The sequence below is a fragment of the Patagioenas fasciata genome, chromosome 1, assembly GCF_037038585.1.
Source record: "Patagioenas fasciata isolate bPatFas1 chromosome 1, bPatFas1.hap1, whole genome shotgun sequence".
Taxonomy (NCBI): Eukaryota; Metazoa; Chordata; class Aves; order Columbiformes; family Columbidae; genus Patagioenas; species Patagioenas fasciata.
Window position 1 is genome coordinate 152,413,464 of NC_092520.1, and position 18,325 is coordinate 152,431,788.

Sequence of the window (18,325 nt, forward strand, 5' to 3'; positions counted from 1 at the left end):
CACTAACTAAGTAAATTCCTTTATATATTGTGGCAAGACAAATAAATAAATCCAGAGATTTACAGACAGCCACCTTGGCTGACATTTCAGAGAGTTGGAGCCTTTAGCAGTATTTTTTGCCTAACTCCATTCTAGCAAAGCCCTATCTCTTCTCCCAAAACTTCATTTCTCAACTCTCCCCTGTTCTCCTCTTTCAGGCCCACTTCCCAGTTTCTTTCTCTTTTTCCTTCCAAGGTGTGATTACTCTCTTTGCTCCCCAAAGTCTCCTTCTTGATTGTTTTGCTCTGCTTTAAAGAGTCCAGGGCTTCGCTCTACTCCAGAAATTACATTTGCCCTTTTTTTTCCCAAGCACATCTGTCTCCTCCAAGCTTTCTCTCCTGTTCTGACCTCCCTGTACTTCAAGATATTTTTTGCCAAGTTTATTTCCCCTCTGTCTTTCTAGTCTCTTTTTACTTCTCTACTCCTTTTCTACATTCAGTGCAGTGAAACCATGCCACTATTTCATTTAGTTTTCCTCTAGCAGTGATAAGCTAAAATTTGAGAATTCGGATTTGTAAGCATAATAAAACAGCAGTCATTGTTACATTTTTTTTCACCATAGTATATACAGGAAAGAGGGAGGCTTTTAAAAAAGGACCCAATCCAGGCACTGCTAAAAACAATAGAAACTTTCAAGCCTCATCTGTGATAACAGAAATTCATATGGAAGCGCCACTTGATTTTAAATTTATGATTTCTAATTCATTAATGAAACATTCAGTGACAAACGTAATAACATCTATTTATATAATTCAAATTTGATAACGTGGTATCATCTGTGTGCTAATTCTTACAAGTCTCCTGTCCTATAGATTGGTTATTTCTTTCACGGGTATTGTGACGTACAATAAAAATTTAAATTTCTTCTGCCTCTAAACTCAACAACATTCCTACCTTGTCCTTCATTGATGGACATTACTAAAAAAAGTCTGTTAAAGCTGTTATTATTTTGAGCAAAAATTACATGTTATAGGCTGTTTCCAGGTTACCTTACATTTTACTTTGCCCCCAAAAAGGGAATTAATTTGTATCAGAGGAGAGGGGCTTCTTCCCTCTTACCAGTGATGCTAAGAAACATTTTGCTATTTAATTCATTATACGCGGGATTAGAATGCAAGCCAACACAATAGATATTTCTTATTTAAATTCATTACTTTCCTAGTGCTCTGTGCTACTTTCCTTAGCCAAGCAAAACTCCTACTGACTTCCTGTATTAGGTCCATCTTTATTATTTAGCAGATTGACAGAACCAGAGTGGTACCATCTATTACTACTGGCAAATAACGTTTGAATTCATCTTCTCCTTATTCACAGGATGACTCATCCTGTGTCGTACACACTTCATTTTTGATTTATGTAAGACATACATTTTAACATCCTTTCTGAGACTCACAATTATTTAATCTATTTTTGTCATTCTATTCATTCGCTTATTCAAGTCATTTTGCATTAATAATCAGTCTCCATTCTTCTTCATTATTTAGTATTATTTGGTATAATGGAGTGTGTGCCAACTCCGACTTCTGGATGAAGCTTCTAGATGAGTGACACATTTACTGCTGAAAGTTAAAACATAAAACTTCAGACAGTGAAAAAAGCAAGATATTTGTAGAAGTACTGTCTAGTTTTGAACATCATAATTGTGACTTGAGCCAAGTTAGTAATAATAGTATGCTTTTCCTAGCTTTTTGTATCCATACAAGAAATAAATATGTTCTCCCCAACAAGACAACATTGAGAACTAGAAATGAAGCTCTTCTCAATTTTTGAAATACCTTGTTAGGTATGTCACAGGAAATGAGAGATGTTACTTTAGCAGAAATCTTAACTACGAAGAGACAAATATCAAACATCTTATTTGTTGATTAGTCAATGTATGTGGTCTACTTCACCTGTAGGACTGTGGCCTCATGAAAACTGAAGAATGCTCAAGATTTTCAGACTTTTGCTTTATAGACCCTGCATATATTTTCCTTTAAATTACTGAATGCCAATACAAATGCCAAAACCTTCTCATGAGCTAGAAAAGGAAATAAAACAGATTCCTTCCAATCAACTACTTTAACCATACTTCTCTGCTAACTATATACCAAATCAGTTCTTTCCAACCCCTGGAAAAATGTCACAGCTAAATTCTTGTGCACTGTGGTTCACAAAAGAACATTTTGCCTTGTCAGATGCATTTTCTGGTTGTTTAATTTATGCAAGTCGTGACATTTTATGCAGACATACAAGTCTACATAGTGTGTGGATAGTGTGTGAAAGGTGTAGTTCTTGAAAGTAGTTTCACAGAATTACAGAATCATTGGGGTTGGAAGGGACAATGCAGGACATTGTCTATCAATCCTTCAACAAAAGCAGCTGCTCTCCCCTCATCCACCATCCTTTTGGTCTGAGTGGGGTCAAATAAAGCAGATTGCTCAGTAATATATCCATTCAGATTTTGAATATTTCCAAGGACGGAGACTCTGCATTCTCTGCAGGCAACCTCTTCCAGCCTTTCAAAACTCTCTAAGAGGCATTTTTCCTATGCTCAATCTGAATATGCTGTGTTTCAGTTTGTTTCCATTGCCTGTTATCCTTCCACAGGATATCGCTGAGAAGAATCTAGCTCCACTTTTTTTACTGACTCTCCCCCTTACCACTTAGGCCCCCCTTACATCAAGATCCCCTCAAGCCTTCTCTTCTTCAGGCTTAACAATCCCAGATCTCTGTTTGCCATCCACAGGTCAGATACTCCATTCCCTAAATCATCTTCATGCCCTTCACTGGATTCACTCCAGTACATCAGTGACTTTTTTCTATAATGGGGGAGTCCAGGACTGGAGTGGAAGAGGGAAAGGGTCACCTCTCTCCACCTGCTGCCAACGCTTTGCCTAACACAGACAAGGACACTTAGCTTGTGGTCAGCTTGTCCACCAAGATCCCCAGGTCACCAGGTCTTTCCTGCAAAGCTGGTTTCCACCTAACTGTTTTCCAGCTCGTGCTGGTGAATTGAGTTATTCCTTCCCAGATGCAGGACTTCACATTTCCTTTTCGTTAGAAATCATAAGATTTCTGTTGACCCATTTCTCTAGCCTGTCAAGGTCACTCTGAAAGGCAACACAATCATTTAGTGTAACAACCATTCTAATTTTGCATCACTCACAAGCTTGCTGTGTGTGCACTCTGTCCCTTGTCCAGATACTCAGTGAGGATGTTAAACAGTATCGGCTCAAGTATCCAGTCCTAGAGCACACAAATAGTGATGACCGTCCAGCAGTTCAGCCAGTCTTCAATCCACCTCACTGTCGGTTTATGGTATCCAAACTTCATCAGTTTGTCTATGTAGATATTATGGGAGACAGTGTTGAAAGCCTTCCTAAAGTCAAAATAAACAATATCATCTGCTCTTTCTGTTTGTCCTTCTGGAAAACAGGAGTGTCTTCGTTGTTTGCCAGTCCTTAGGAATTTCACCCAACTGCCATGACTTTACTAATATTTTTTAGAGCAGCCTTGCAATGATATTGGCCAGCGATCTGAGCATTCTGAAATGATAATTTCCTCAGCAGTGTTACAACATATTTAGAAAACATTATCAAAGCAATCCCATAGCTAATTGATATGTATACATGGAAAACAAACCTTGAATTGTGTAACAGGCATGTTTTTAGATTTTTTTTTTTGCACAGGTAAAGAAGTTAAATTTACTTCAGGTTATTCTTTCGCTAGCTGTTCTCAGCAAAGCCACTAATTATTTATTCTTCCTATTCTTCACAAGATGATGAGACTATCACCTGAGCTCGAAAAAATCATGAAACAAAAGAAGCAAGTTCATTTCACTAAATAGTTGTCATTTTTTTAAGTGTTCATGATAGGAAAGGATTAGCTGTGTAAATGCTCAACAACATATAAGGCCAACTTGGCTGCTGCAGGTTAAATAAGAAGGGAAGCAAATAATTGAATATCATGTTAGCAGACTTTCACTTCTCATCCAGAAAGAGTATAGTTGGAAGGAGTAACCACTCAAATCTGTGATCCTCATTATAATAATGCTGGCCATTATTGGAGATGGTCATCTGGCATAAAAAAGATGTTTCTCTCATACACTCTAAATTATCTATAACCAGGTGTCAAAATGCCAAACCAAAAGAATATCATTATTTTTGACACAAACTTGTACAAATTAGCTACCTAGAAGACACTTGCTAATCCTTTATCATTAGGCTAATACAGACATCTCAAAGATATATGTACTGCCAGCAGAGCCAAAGATTTTTCTAAGGTGTTAACAGCAATATTTTCAGCTTGCTGATTTCCAGTTCTTCCATTTTTATTCCATGTCACTGTTTCCCATACCTCTGTATCTGTTCATTTTCTGGTTGCTTCCACAATCGGAGTTCCAAAACCATTATTCGCTCTGCTGACACCAAGGAAACCAACAATGATACTCACAGTCTTCTAGGGAGATATATTTTCTTTTCCCTGTTTAAACTCTGTGACTCCAGTAGTCCAATAAATGTTCCGCCATTAAGAACGTAGGCCTGGTTTTGTCTATTATTCTATCTGCAAATAAATCAGCTTGCTTTGTAAATTCTACCATGCATAAAGTTTTTTAGAGTGCTTAGGATATCTCTCAGTAAGGGCTCAGACACACCATAAAGATGCTTGAGAAATTATCATAAAACATATGATCTTTCTTTGCCAGTTCACTCTTAGCCAGAAATAAAGGGAAAGTACTGTGACTTAGCTTAGTCCAGAAATAAAACAACTTAAACTGAGAATTAGTTTCGCTCATGCTACTGGCTAAGAAGACCTACTTGCATTTGCCATAGTTCAGCTGACAGACAATAGCATGTTAACACACCACAACCTGATCTGAAATCAAGGGTGACAGAGTAGCACTAACAATATTGGACCTTCAGCTGTGCAGAAGCTGTATGGCTTCAACTGTTGTTTGAAAGCCCTGCTTTTACTTGTGTTTTCTGGGGGAGGAGGTATCACCCAAGTTTTGTAATTAAATAAAAGTTAGTGGCTAAACCAGTAGCCTGGATTACTTTCTGTAGCACAGAGAGTAGACAGAGAGTGCTAATACCCATGCATACATATATACATATATACACATACTCATCTTAGAAATGTACAGTGTCTATTTATTGATTTAAGATAAAATACAGCTCCTAAAAACGTTCACTTTCTTTCTCCCAGTTCAACACATACTCAATATAAGTCTTTATGTCAAGGTATTACTGAACCACAGTATCTCTGTGATCTTTTTGGATAACACCACCTGCAAAGAGATCCCCACAATGATGAATATTCCATATATGGTCAAGATGTTACTACCACATTGTAAGATAATAAACAAATAATAACATATTAAAGTTTTCCAAAGCAAGAAATTCTTATGTTTTTCAAGATCATTGAACCAGTTCAATTAATTTTGAATATTCCTTTACTAATTTGAGGGGATTCTAAAAGTATTAAAGCTCTTAAGTTCTGTTTAGCTAAAATTTCACAAAGTGATAGGTTAAACCTTTTAAATGATCTCAGGATTAGCCTTAGCTTTCAAAGCTCATACAAAGGAAAGTTCTATAGTCCTTTCATCTGAGATCTTATTTTCTTTAGGATTATGAGATAATGCATCTGGAACAACATTCATTCATCCAGGTTTGTGGTTTAGCTGAAAGTTAGTCCAAATTCCTGTAACCACAGATGACATCTGGCTAAACATGCACTTGGGTCAAGTTTAGACATCAGCCATTATAAAGGGTTGTGGTTAGATAGCCTGCTCAACTTGACACCTCCCAAACAGAGAAATACGCGCTCAGCCCACACCAACACAAGTTAAAGTAACCCATTCTTCCCCCTGCCCCTCAACACACCCTCACCCTGTAGCTCAGCATTTTTTTCAACAGTCAAGATTTATTATCAAAAGCTTTTATAGAGTTTGCATGGTGCTTTACACAAGAACTTACACTAAAAAATGCTCAAATCTATGCTTGATGCCTCCTTGTGTCATTCAAAACACAAATCAGAGTTCCAGAGCATTAACCAGTAGTTCTAAAGGTGAAGACTTGTACAATCTTATCAGGCAACCAGTTCAGGAAAGGGAAAAAATGAACTAGTTTGGCAGTAGAACATATCAGAAAGTCTGTAAATTCAAAATCAGCTAAAATTCAGATCTACTTTAGTCAAACTGTGACAAAACTAGGGAGATACATGTCTGCTTGCACCAGATGTTTCAGATGAGACTTCTTAGTGACAGGTCTTCACCTCTTTCATTCTCATTCCCCATTTTCTTGTACAGAAGCATATTGACCTTCTCTCATCATTGTTTTCTTTGGATCTGAAAGAGAGCCTGAATTTCATCTCATAGTTCATTCAGGGCCCGAAACTGGTCAGTCTTGCTTACATTTTTAAGGATTCATACAGAAAAATTCCTCTTTCTGAATAAGAAAATCAGATAAAACTGCTTCTGCATCTTACCTCACTGCAGAACTGAAGACTAATTTATGAATGGAAACTCAAAAGAGGATCAATTCCAGCCCTCTCAGCTATTTAACAATAGTGGCTATAACAGTATTCTGTTGAGTAAAGACCATGAGAAATGTAAAGTAGATGACAGTATTTGTCCAAAGCACAGATGTAAGACTTCCAGCAAATACCTACGCTACTACGTGAAGTATCATTGTTAATTTGTTTGCTGAGTATTTTTCTTTCATGTTAGTTTTGATTAGTACTTCAGCAAGACATTGAAGATATGCTACGCTATTTTAAAGTAACATTAAACTACACTCTTTGCTGTCGTTCTTCCCAGGCTAATTACACTACTGATCCCACATCTCAATATTTCCCCTTTATCTCATGAGATTTCAGCTATCACTTCTTCAGCGGTCATATCACACAAATCTGTCTCCCATTAGGCTTTGGGTTTCAGAGCCTTAACATTAACTGAATACTTTTGCTGGCACAAGTCATCGCTCATGGCACCCCTCATAGCAAAAAAAAAATATTAATTAGAAGTAAAGCTTTTCCAAGAAAAATCTCTTGCATACCAACTTCCACCTAAAGTTCACTATCCAAAATGCTCCATATGATTGCAGTTAATAAATAGACAGCAGTGAAAATGAGAATTAATTCTAAAGGAGGCAGACAACCCATGGGAATACATACTAATAAAAGTGAGGAAGAGTACATAACGCAGGACAACTACAAAATACTTACTGCACTGCAAAATATATAGAAGGAGAAAACAAAAAAATTATAGAACAAGTGAGAAAAAATATGTCATAAGCCCACTATAGGAAAAGTAGAAGAGAAAATTAGATAAGCATAGCTTGATTTTGGACAACTCTCAAGATATTTCTACACTTTTCTGCTTCTACAAATGTGTTTTTCTTTTGAATGTGGATATTTTATGTTCCTTGTATGCTCTCTGCTTACTCCTACTACTTTTTTTTTAAGGTAGCCCTATAAGGCAGCTCTGTCCTACTTCTCCCTGGAGCATGTTTTTAACTGTCTCCCTTCTGCTTTAGCTCCAAACTGAATGTGACACTTATACTGCTGATGGCTTGGTCATGATCTTATAGCTACCCCCATCTGTTTGTGCAGGAGGCTTTATTTCTAGAACCTAAACTTGTTTGTTCATTTTCCTATTGGTCAGATGTGGAAAAGCCTGTAATCCCAAATAACTGTACTGCAATCCGTTTACTAACCAGATCACCTTCTGTTTACATATAATTTTCACTTAGTCTTCTCTTACTTTCTGAAAAAGAAGCTTCAAGTTCAACATTTTTTTTTCCATTCAGCATTTCCTGAAGGCTTTTTTGGGAATCGGTCCAGTGCCCATTTATAACAGTTTTCAGTATGCTAATATTTGGTAATACTGTGAATAGAGTTTCAGGTGGAATAAGGACTGCCTAGACAGTGCCATTGAGAACCAGGACTTCTTTTTTTTTTCCCCCTAAACTTCTGTTTGGATGCAAAACAAACTAATTTCTGAATAAATAATTTCTAGAAATTTATCTAATAGTCTTTGGAATGAAAAAAAAATCCAGTCTAGCATGTGTGGTAAATGCATAGAGGTATATGAGGTAAATATATAGACCTGCATGGTGTTTTAAACTGAAATGATACAGAAGTATATATCTTTAGTGAGATAAAACTCTTCACTGTAAAAATCAGTAGCTTACACAGAGCTAAATAGCAGCCATCCAACATTAATGCTATGAACACATTCTTTAGCTCAAATTCTCTATCTTTTCTTGTCAGTATGATTAAAGGCTCAGAATCAATGTAACTGATGTCTAAGGAATTTTAATTTTCCTTTGATAAACTGACAAAAAATAATTTCTTTAATGTTAATCCAAAGGGCACAATGTTACAATGGATTCCTTGTGATGCACTAAAACATGTGAAAATCTGTTCTTATCTTCAGAGCCCTTTACCAGCAGCCACTACAATATCCTGCCAGATACAAGGGTATATGCAGTAGCTTAGTCTGGAGCTATTAACTATCAACAACTACAGTTGTTGTTGTGGTGGGAGAGGCATATATAATCTCCTATAATGATCACAGTAAGATAATAATTGGTTCAGAATTATTCCAGGTAAAACAGAGAATATATGGAAGCGTGTAGGAGAATCTGAGGCCCTACATACTAAAGACATCTTCTCCTAATCGGTGTTAGTGTGAGGGGGTAGAGGTGGTGGTGGTTGGTTTCTGGGTTCTACTAAATTAACTGCTTTTGTCCCACTGTTCTGTCACAATTGTTTGGACAGATGCACATGCAGCCTTAAAACCTTTGTGCAAAATAGAACTATACTACATTACAAGGGAACTACAGGACACAAATTCTATAGCAGAAGGGAAAATGGAATGTTGTCTTCATGATTCTAGGCCAGTGCTATAATGTAGGACCACCTCTTTCTTCCTTTTCTCCATAAATACATGCATACTGCAGAAATGTCTAAATGCACATTTCCTGTGGATATGTACACAAGTAACATTTATCTATATTTTAATTTGTTTCCTCTGATATTTGTGACCTGCTTCATTTAAGAAGAAATATATCATGAGAGAAGTTGAGCTCAAAGGATTTCATCATGTCTGTATCATTACTGGAATGAAATGTCTCTTTCTCCTATCCCTTGTTTCCATTTTCATTCAAATTGGACGGAAGAAACAGCCCTAGCAGATTCAGCTTGTCAGCTATATTGCTAGTAAAAATCTGTTTGGAAACCAGATTCCTCCACATGAAAATGTGTGTGTTAATTAGCCCCTTTTGTGTCAGCTTGTTTCTGAGCCAAGTCTAAGAGTCATTTGAGGGCACTGCATGTCTGTTGTGAAGAAAGGCTTATGTGATTGAGAGTGTCATGACCACTTGAAAAACTTCCTTCAAGGATGAGAACTTTTCTGTTGGCAACATGTTATCAGGAACATCTAGTCCAGCACCATCAAGGATTTTTCTGTTTATTTTAAAAACATGCAGACACTACAACTCTTTTTGCTTGTAATGATACAGAGAATTGAGGGCAGAAGGAAAAGTGCTCAGAGAGATTGATTTAATGAATTAAATGCATTTTATCGTGAATAGGTGCCTGGATTTAAGTGCCACAAGTTTACCTATCAACTCTCCTCAATCTGTAATGCCTTTAAGTATAGACCAAAGCCAAGAAACACAGCTATGGCTTATGAATTTTGGTCCTTATTAAGAAGACTGACAATGATCAACTGACGGCTGTTGGTCAACCTGTTACCAGCAGAATGAGTAAAGTCCAGGGTTATTTGCATTATATGTGCTAATTTTTAATAAAAGGCTGGACTAAATACCTTCCCTTTTTGGCTTTTGTGGCCAATAAGGACAATGTATTATTCCAAACCATCCTCACTTCATTGGCTCATATAGGGGTCCAGTCCTCTGGATTGAACTGGAGTGAGCAAGGAAAAACTAACTAATTTCCTAACAAAACCAGCAAGTTTCTTCATTTCCTTCCCCCACACTCAGTCCATGAACTCTATCTTTCCCACAGTTCTTGTCTCAAAGAGGCACAAGGGTTATTTTTTCTCATAACCACCCCCAAACAGTATTTCTGAGAGGACACTACTTCCTCCCATTCTCAGCAATTCCAGAGGCTGCCAGAGGCTGCCCCTCTTCCCAGAAGTCACTCACAGAGTCAACAAGCAGTTTACCCTCTAACTGTTTTGATGTTGGCCTGCCTTCCAGCAATTCTCGGTTGGCACATAGTCTCCTGCAGACTATAATCAGCTTGGCACATGTTAAAACAGTCATGCCAGGGCTATGGCCAGAACGAGTTGAGTCAACTGCTGTGTTGCAGTTACAGTTTGTCTTGTTACAGTTTCAGCAGAATGCTCAAGACCAGATTCTCTGGCTGCCCACATTGTCTAGCACTTTGAATCTACTTTATGTCAAACTGAGAGCATTGCAGATTTAATGTCAAGAAATAAACCTTAAGAGAGCTCTCCTCCAGAACATTCTGAATTCTTTACGCAGATTAGATGATCTGCACTCCTGCCAGCACACCCCAGTATTCCAAAACATCACCGCTAGCACACCATAGCCCATCTTGCCCCAATCTCATATCAGACTGCTAAATCCCCATACCTCTACACAAGTTACGTTCCTTCAAAAGTCCTGCTCAACAGACCCGGCTCATAAGGTAAGACTTTCTTTTTCCTTTGGAGACAAGATATTCACAACTGGGAGAAGGGTATGATCATGACCTCAGGGACAAGAAGGTTGACTACATCATTCCCTGAGAGGGGAAATGTAATGAGGTAGATACCCAGTTCTGCAGTTGTGAAGGTGCAGATAAAGACAGCAGAACACCTCTCATATCTGTCTTGCCACAGTCCCATTTCTGCTAAGGCACAAGGACAGCCTTGCTAGGCAGGATCACCATCCAGCAGCAGGAAACAGTGCAGACTGAACTGTCCATTGTTAGTAAGATTAAACACAGAGTAGCGTTACTCCAGCACAGCTCCCCTGTCTGTTCACTGCAGTTCTGCTCATATACAGCACCAGGGAGTCCAGGCAAGTGATTTTACCCACATGACCAAGAAAAGAGTACAGAGTGGGCATCCAAAATATCTTTGACACTGGACAGTAAAGTGACTGCTAAGCACAGGTTTCCCAAAGAATTATTGACAGATGTGGAAAAGAAGGTCGTCTTGACTCTTGATTTTGTTTTTGTAAGGTAGGATGTCATATTTGCACTCAAATACAGGAACTGGGATAATGGACATTTTTCAATTAATACTCAGCGGCAAACTCAACAGTCTGTGTGACAGATAAGGTTATTGGCACTCACTTTTTGCCCACTGTGCTTTCACAAACACATGTTGTTGTCTGAGGATGCTTTTTTTTTCTTAAATACTTTGGAAAAAACCTTGTCCCTACATGGCTAAGAAGTTCTGTCTTTCGGGTTTAACTACTTTTAAAGACTTTTCTTCTCCATGTAAGGCTAATAAAAATCTGCATAAATTGGAAAGCAGAAATGACTTTTACACTTAACCAAAAACCTAATTTTGCTATTTACAAAAGACTCTATCATTTTTGGTCTAATGCCCGATATATGTTGATACAGATGGTGTATTTCCCTTACCTTGCAAGAGCAATATCTACGAAGGTCAAGGTCTTCACTGCATTGGAATAAACAGTGACAGTCCATGGTGTCCCTCCAGGCATTCTGAAGAACCCTATAATCCCAAGTAATCGTTATAGACTTCTCCACACTGCCAATGCACTTGCTCCATATGCAATGCCTTTATGCTTTGAGTGAAATGGAGGAAAACTCAGAAAATATGTGGCAGCTGTTCCATGTACCTAAATTACTTGGTCTCATCATATGATAGTACCAAGGGTGCTCACAATGTATGCCCAGAACAACTGAAACACAGTTGGCCAGAACTCAGTAAATGTTGCTTACATATGTTCTTGATGCAGCAAAGACAAACTGGGACTTGACTAACACAAGCACTGTCCAAAACGACACAGTCCTCAGGACACAATGACCATATGTGCAGAGAGTAGAAGAATGATTCTTTAATTGTGGGCAGTGGGTTTCATCTCCTTCCTTGGAACCTCCTGCTTCCTTCCTCACCCCTCACCAACATAGTTAGTCATGGTTAATCAGCACATATGGTCACAGAAAAATCAATGGCAATGTTGAAGAGAAACAGTGAGAAGGTTCTTTTGTGAAAAGGAGCATGATGGACCACAGAGTGTTTGTGGTGTGAAGAAGAAAGCAAATAGTATTACAAGATGTGCTATAGGAGACTTTATCCCAAGGACATACTGTGAATATGAATGTTATGGTTGAAAATCATGGGATATTAATTGTGGTCTTGTACATGTCCTCTGCCTGAGATATCCCTATTGGGGAGATCCTCTGGAGCAATGTAGAGGAGCTACATAACTGTAGGATTCTAGGACCCATAAAAAAAATCCCTTTCTTGACTTTGTCCTAGTGTGAAAGAGTTTCTGGGCCATCAAACCTTTTCCTGCTTTATACAGGGAGGGAAAGTGCAAGAAAAAGGAATTTCTTCCAGTCTATTGTAGTGATTAAAGACATTTTTCAGCTACTACTCAACATAGATATATGTGTAATGTTTCAACACCTCCCAAGGTCCTGATTCCTTTCTTTCCTGAAGTTAGAACCCTTAAGATCAATGTTTATTTAATATTATGAACAAGCCTGGACATGTCTGTCTAGTAAAATGTACCCATGTTGTCGATGAGGCATTGAATGTCAAGTTTCCCTTGAAGGAACTTTTGAAATATAAGCAACTAGTAAATAATTGCCCTTTTTTTTGTTGTTGTTAATATAGGTCACTTAATCTTTCACTTTATCAAAAGTCACTCATTTAATGGCATGCTCAAATCTGTGTGTGGTTTGTTTTCTTTTTTCCTTTTGATACTTTTGGTATTAGCTCAATTTCAGAGTTCCTACAAATTTACTGTAAAGGATCTGTTTGACAATGAGAGAAGAAGTTGCCAGCCATGCCAATTATAGTGATTTTGTGGTGTGGGACTTTGGGCCACTGGGAACTAAAGGTCCATGCCAGAAAAAGAAAATACTTTTCTAGGCATGTCTGTTTCTTTCACAATTGTATTCACATATCCTATTCAAGCTATGGCTTACTAGTACATTATCTGAAGAAAGAGATTAGGTTTACATTAGGACTTTTCTGAGTAATTGATATTAAACAGAGACATAGAAGAAGTTTGTTGTTTGGTTTTTGTTTTTTTTTTGTTTTTTTTTTTTTTTTCCCCAAGAAAGTAACATCTGGAACAAATAGTGTCTTTAACTGATTATCATTAACACAATTGTGTTGTGTTCTCAAAAAGCTATTAAAAAGTGTTAACATGGTTACATCATGAACTTCAGCTGGTTTTTGTAACACATGAATCAACTAAAAACAGAAGTGTTCACATAATACATATTTAAAATACTGTATTGTAAAACATGATTTTGAGAATATTTTCATTAATATTACGACAACTTACCAGTTCCAGAATTTATTTGAGAACAGAGTTCACTAACCAAATCACACTGAACAGGTTTTAAGCACAAATGTAAATATCTTTACAATTCTCTAGGTAGTAAGTAAGCCACCAACTGGATGGAAAAAAACAAAAGCTTTTTTTTGTTGTTTTTATCAATCTTTTCATTCTTACCCATTATTCAAACATTGCCTTAAAAAAAGTATCACACATGATCCAAATCAAATACAGACTTCCTTAATTTTGAAATAAATTTATAAATATTTGTAATCAGTCTTGAAGGGTATATAAGCATGTTAAAAATCTCTCATTGCATGGGTTCCCAGTAGAACATGGCAGATTGGGGTATTCTTGTCTTGTTGGGTTTTTTTGTTTGTTTTTTGCTTTTTTCACTATTCATAGCATGGTGTATCAGTGCAAAACAGGAAGGAAAGAAAACCATAACCATCTGTAACTGCAAGGATAAAATTAAGGACCTAGGACCTATCATTAACATCTGTTAGAACCTTGTCTTTTGGCATCAGTGTATACCTTCACACCTTTGTGGAGAATAACAGTATCATCTAAATCATTTATTCTAGCAGACAGACCTTGACAGAGGTTCCCAGCTAAATGCTGAGAACACCTTGGTTAGTGTGACAGATACAGTAGTGGGAGAGCTAAAGGCCACATTGTTGCTGAGCTATGAAAGGATTTAATGCAGTTGGAAGGAAGATCGCTCTCAACTTCTCAAGTCACCTGACAGCCAAGAAAACTCATTAGTAACTACTACTGAGTAAGTACAAGTAATTAGTACACAATGCATCTGGATCACGTCAGATCTTTCTACACATGAGGTCATGTAATGGTTGCCTCCAGGAGGACTGAGCCACACTAAAATTATAGAAGGCTGTTTCCCAGGCAGTATTTAGTCAACAACCTTCCTGTGATTCTACATGGACAATGACATGGAGAAGCACTTCTGAGTTCCCCAGTCAAGGTGCACATCATGTCCATATCCTGAGCCTGGAGTCAAGACCTGGGTACACACCCTTCTTTGCTGTGGTTTCCAAAGAAAGGTGATGTCTGTGTTGCCTGCCCTGTGAAGTGCAGAAAAAGCCCACAAAAACAACATTGCTGGTATGGTAAGTATGGCACCGAACACAATAATATGGGCTGTTTTTCCTGTCTTTTGGCACTATGTGCCATGTGCAGCCCTGGAGAAGCAATAATAATTTTACTCAATGGTAATGAGATACTATTTTTGTGGCATGAGGAGCAAAGCATGAGCAAAATGAGTGAGTTTCATGCTAAAAGCCCAAGAAACGGCATGTTTGCTATTCAGATGGATGTTTTGCAAGACCAGAAAGTCATCTTGGAAATGCCAAACATGTGGCCACTCATGTAGCCTTGAGTCCATCCTCTTATTAACCTGTAATTACATAACCACAGAGTATTTCCCCAAATAATTTCTTCTTCTTTCAGGGAAGAATCTGAATGTTCAGTGCGGGCTTATGAAAGGGTCCAGGTGCAACCGTTGTTTTGTTTGTTTTGTTTTGTTTTGTTTTCATATCACGTGCTTGATTTTTCAGACATAAAATACCCTTTTTTAATTTAGAGGGATGAGGATATTATTTTTATATAGCAGCAATGTTATATCTGTTTCTGATTGAAGAAATACTGGCAAACCAGACAAATTTTGTTCCAGTAAAGAACCGAACAGTAAGTTTACGCGTATTTCAATGACTAGAGTCATATATACCTATGACAACAAAAAGTAGACAGGAAAACACCTAACATACATTTGTTTCCATCTAAACCAGGTATGTTTATAGCTTAGGAGTAGAAGAAAATGATGAAAATTACCAGTAAAGATCAGAATAAAAGAAACAGAAACCCGACATGCCTATCAGAGCACTGTAATCTTCTACAAAAAGATTTGAAGATAATATTTAAATTTTTTTTAAAAATGCAACTGATTCTAAGACAGTATGTTCCAATCTTGCCAGATTTCATGGTTCAATGGTTAGCACACTCGGTTTTAGGTCTTCTAATACTGCATAAAAATACTCCAAGCATACATGACACAAAGCTTCAAACAAAATTCTCTGTACCTGTTAAAATTTGCTGAAGTTTTGACAGGTTAATTCTGTACCTGCAGTCTTTATGCCAGATCACATAACAATTGCCTGCACCCCTCTAATGTTATGAAGAATAAAATACCATGGCTCTTTCTGCAACCAGCATAAAACCACATTAATCCTGAATTCTGTTCTGCCTTGTTCAGCTGAAGTGTCATCATGTACTCACAGCTGATCTGGCTCGGACTTGTGCTTCTGAATGACCAGTTAGCATATAGGTCTGGTACTAATGATTATAGAAACATTACAAAAAGATTAAGAATCTGAATCATACGTCAAAAGACAGATGAGCTTTACAAAAAAAAAAAAAAAAAAAAAAAAAAAAGAAAGAAAAAAAAAAAGAAAATACCACAAAAACACAACCACAGACATTGCAAAGGATCAGTAGATACTACGTTTGTATGTATGGTTTTAGAAATTTATAAAGAGAAACCTTTTAAAATCCAACAATAAGCAAATATTTTTGTTCCACTGACAAAATCAGCTACACAGCCTGCTGCACTTTTCAAATCTTAAAGGAGTGTTTTGAAACAACAATGATGTTTCGAAGTATCTCAAAACTGCACCAATGTTAAGTTCTTTACAATAATGATGATGATCTTGCCCATATAAAAAGAAATCTTTCAAACAGTAACATTTTTCTAAGGAAATAATAATAATATTTGATCTAGTAAATATCCTGTGTAACAAAAAAACATGAAAGAAAAATAAAGATTTAGCAAACTAAAAATGTGATAGCTGCAAAAGTGGACACTGAAACAGAAAAGTTCTGCTTAAATAGATAACATGCAATAAGCAAATGTGTTCTCCTTCTTTAAATCTTTTGTGAGAAAAGCTAAAATTCTGAATAATTAAATAATTTGGCTTGACTCTCATTTCTCCTCATCATCTAATCATCTAAACCATGATACTTCTCACAGAACCTGTCCCTCTTTAACAAAGATAAAATATTTTCTTATTTCTTTGTGGGTTTTTATGTGATAAGACCTTTCATATAATGATTTTTTTATTTTGTTTTTTAAAAATGATCTAGAATGCTACATAACATCAAAGGAAAAAAGGTTGAACTATTGCAGAAAGGGTAGGTAAGATTCAAATAGATCTTACCAATCTTAAATGGTAACTGCTTATTAGCATCAAAAGAAGTCAAATTAGTGCTGCAGGTCCTCATTACAACCAAAAAGCAACCCAGACAGTAGCCTCTTTGCTAGAAGAGTTTTTTTCTGTACAGGGGCATGCTCAACCCATAGGCAGGTTCAGAGACAGGAAAAAAGTTTCACGCTCATGAGTCTGCTTGTAGAATCAGGTCTCTATTGTATAAATCAGCCATGTGTACCTATGTAGACTAAGGATTATTTACTAAATTGTTCCCTATACATCCCATATAGTACATAGGTAGCCATTGCTGTCTACCATCTCACAGGATGCAATTCCCTTTCCAGTTGTATTTCATTGTTTTCAGATATATTACTCCTCACTTCCATAAGTTTAAATAATAACATTGCTTTCTTAAACAGCAGGGTACTGAAGCATAAATTTTCATCATATTTTAATATTAGAATTGGATAAAGAATAGTCATTCCAGAAGCGGTTTTGCAAAAAAAGGTTTTCGACAAGAACACTTGTGAATAGTGTAAGAGCAAAAAAATAAGTAAGTAAAAGAAAGCATTTGTTGGGCATTCTTCCAGTTATGCTTAACACTTTTGGAAGATGACAGAGACACAATATGCGCAGGGCTAACACAGTAACTTGTCACTTCCTATAAACATATAGAGGTGTTTTTTGACCACAACGATGTTTTCAAAAAAATACATAATGTGGCTTGCTCTGCTTTCCCTCTATGAGTCTCAAAGTATATTACAAAACATTTCAAAATTATTATTGCTGTCTCACAGACAAGAAAATATGAAACTGATAGGAGAAATGGCTCAGGTGGTTCAAGGAAATACAATAATTCAGAAGCAGAAATGATAATAAGAGCCAAGTTCAAGACGATCATATTTAAGATCTGTTAGAGATCGAAGATGCATTTTTGTTTGTTTCAATGCCTTCACATATAGGGTGTCCTGAAATCCAAAACCACAGATTTACAAAATCAGTCTCAGTGGTTTAAGCCACTGTTGCCTTTCAGGAAAGCTAAAAACATACTCAATATCAAAATAACATTGTCAAAGACAAAGCAGATGAAAACAAAGGTTAAAAAATACATCAAGCTTACTAAGCTGATACCCATGCATGAGTTAAGATAGATTCACTCCTCCTATTTTGCTAAATGCAGATCCTCATTCTGCTACAGGCCAACATACTTCAAATTTTAAGATGGAAAGAGGGAAAGGAAATCTATTTGATCGTTTGATCAGACAATACTTACTGTTTAAGATGGCAGTTGAAGAGAAAGATGCTGTATCCTAGGGTTACAGTATAGATTGAGGCCTGAGCTTTAAATGACACTGGTTAAGTCATCATCACAGTGAAGCACTTCTGTTATTTGGGGTAACTTTGTTATTCCATGGGTTCTTTTTAATAGTTTAGTAGTTAAATTATTCACTAGTTTCTTAATGAAAGCATAGTAGACCAAAATCTAAAAATCATACATAGGTGAGGTTGTTTATGGGTTTGGGTTACTTTTTCATTACTCTTTAATGTTTTGATCAAAAT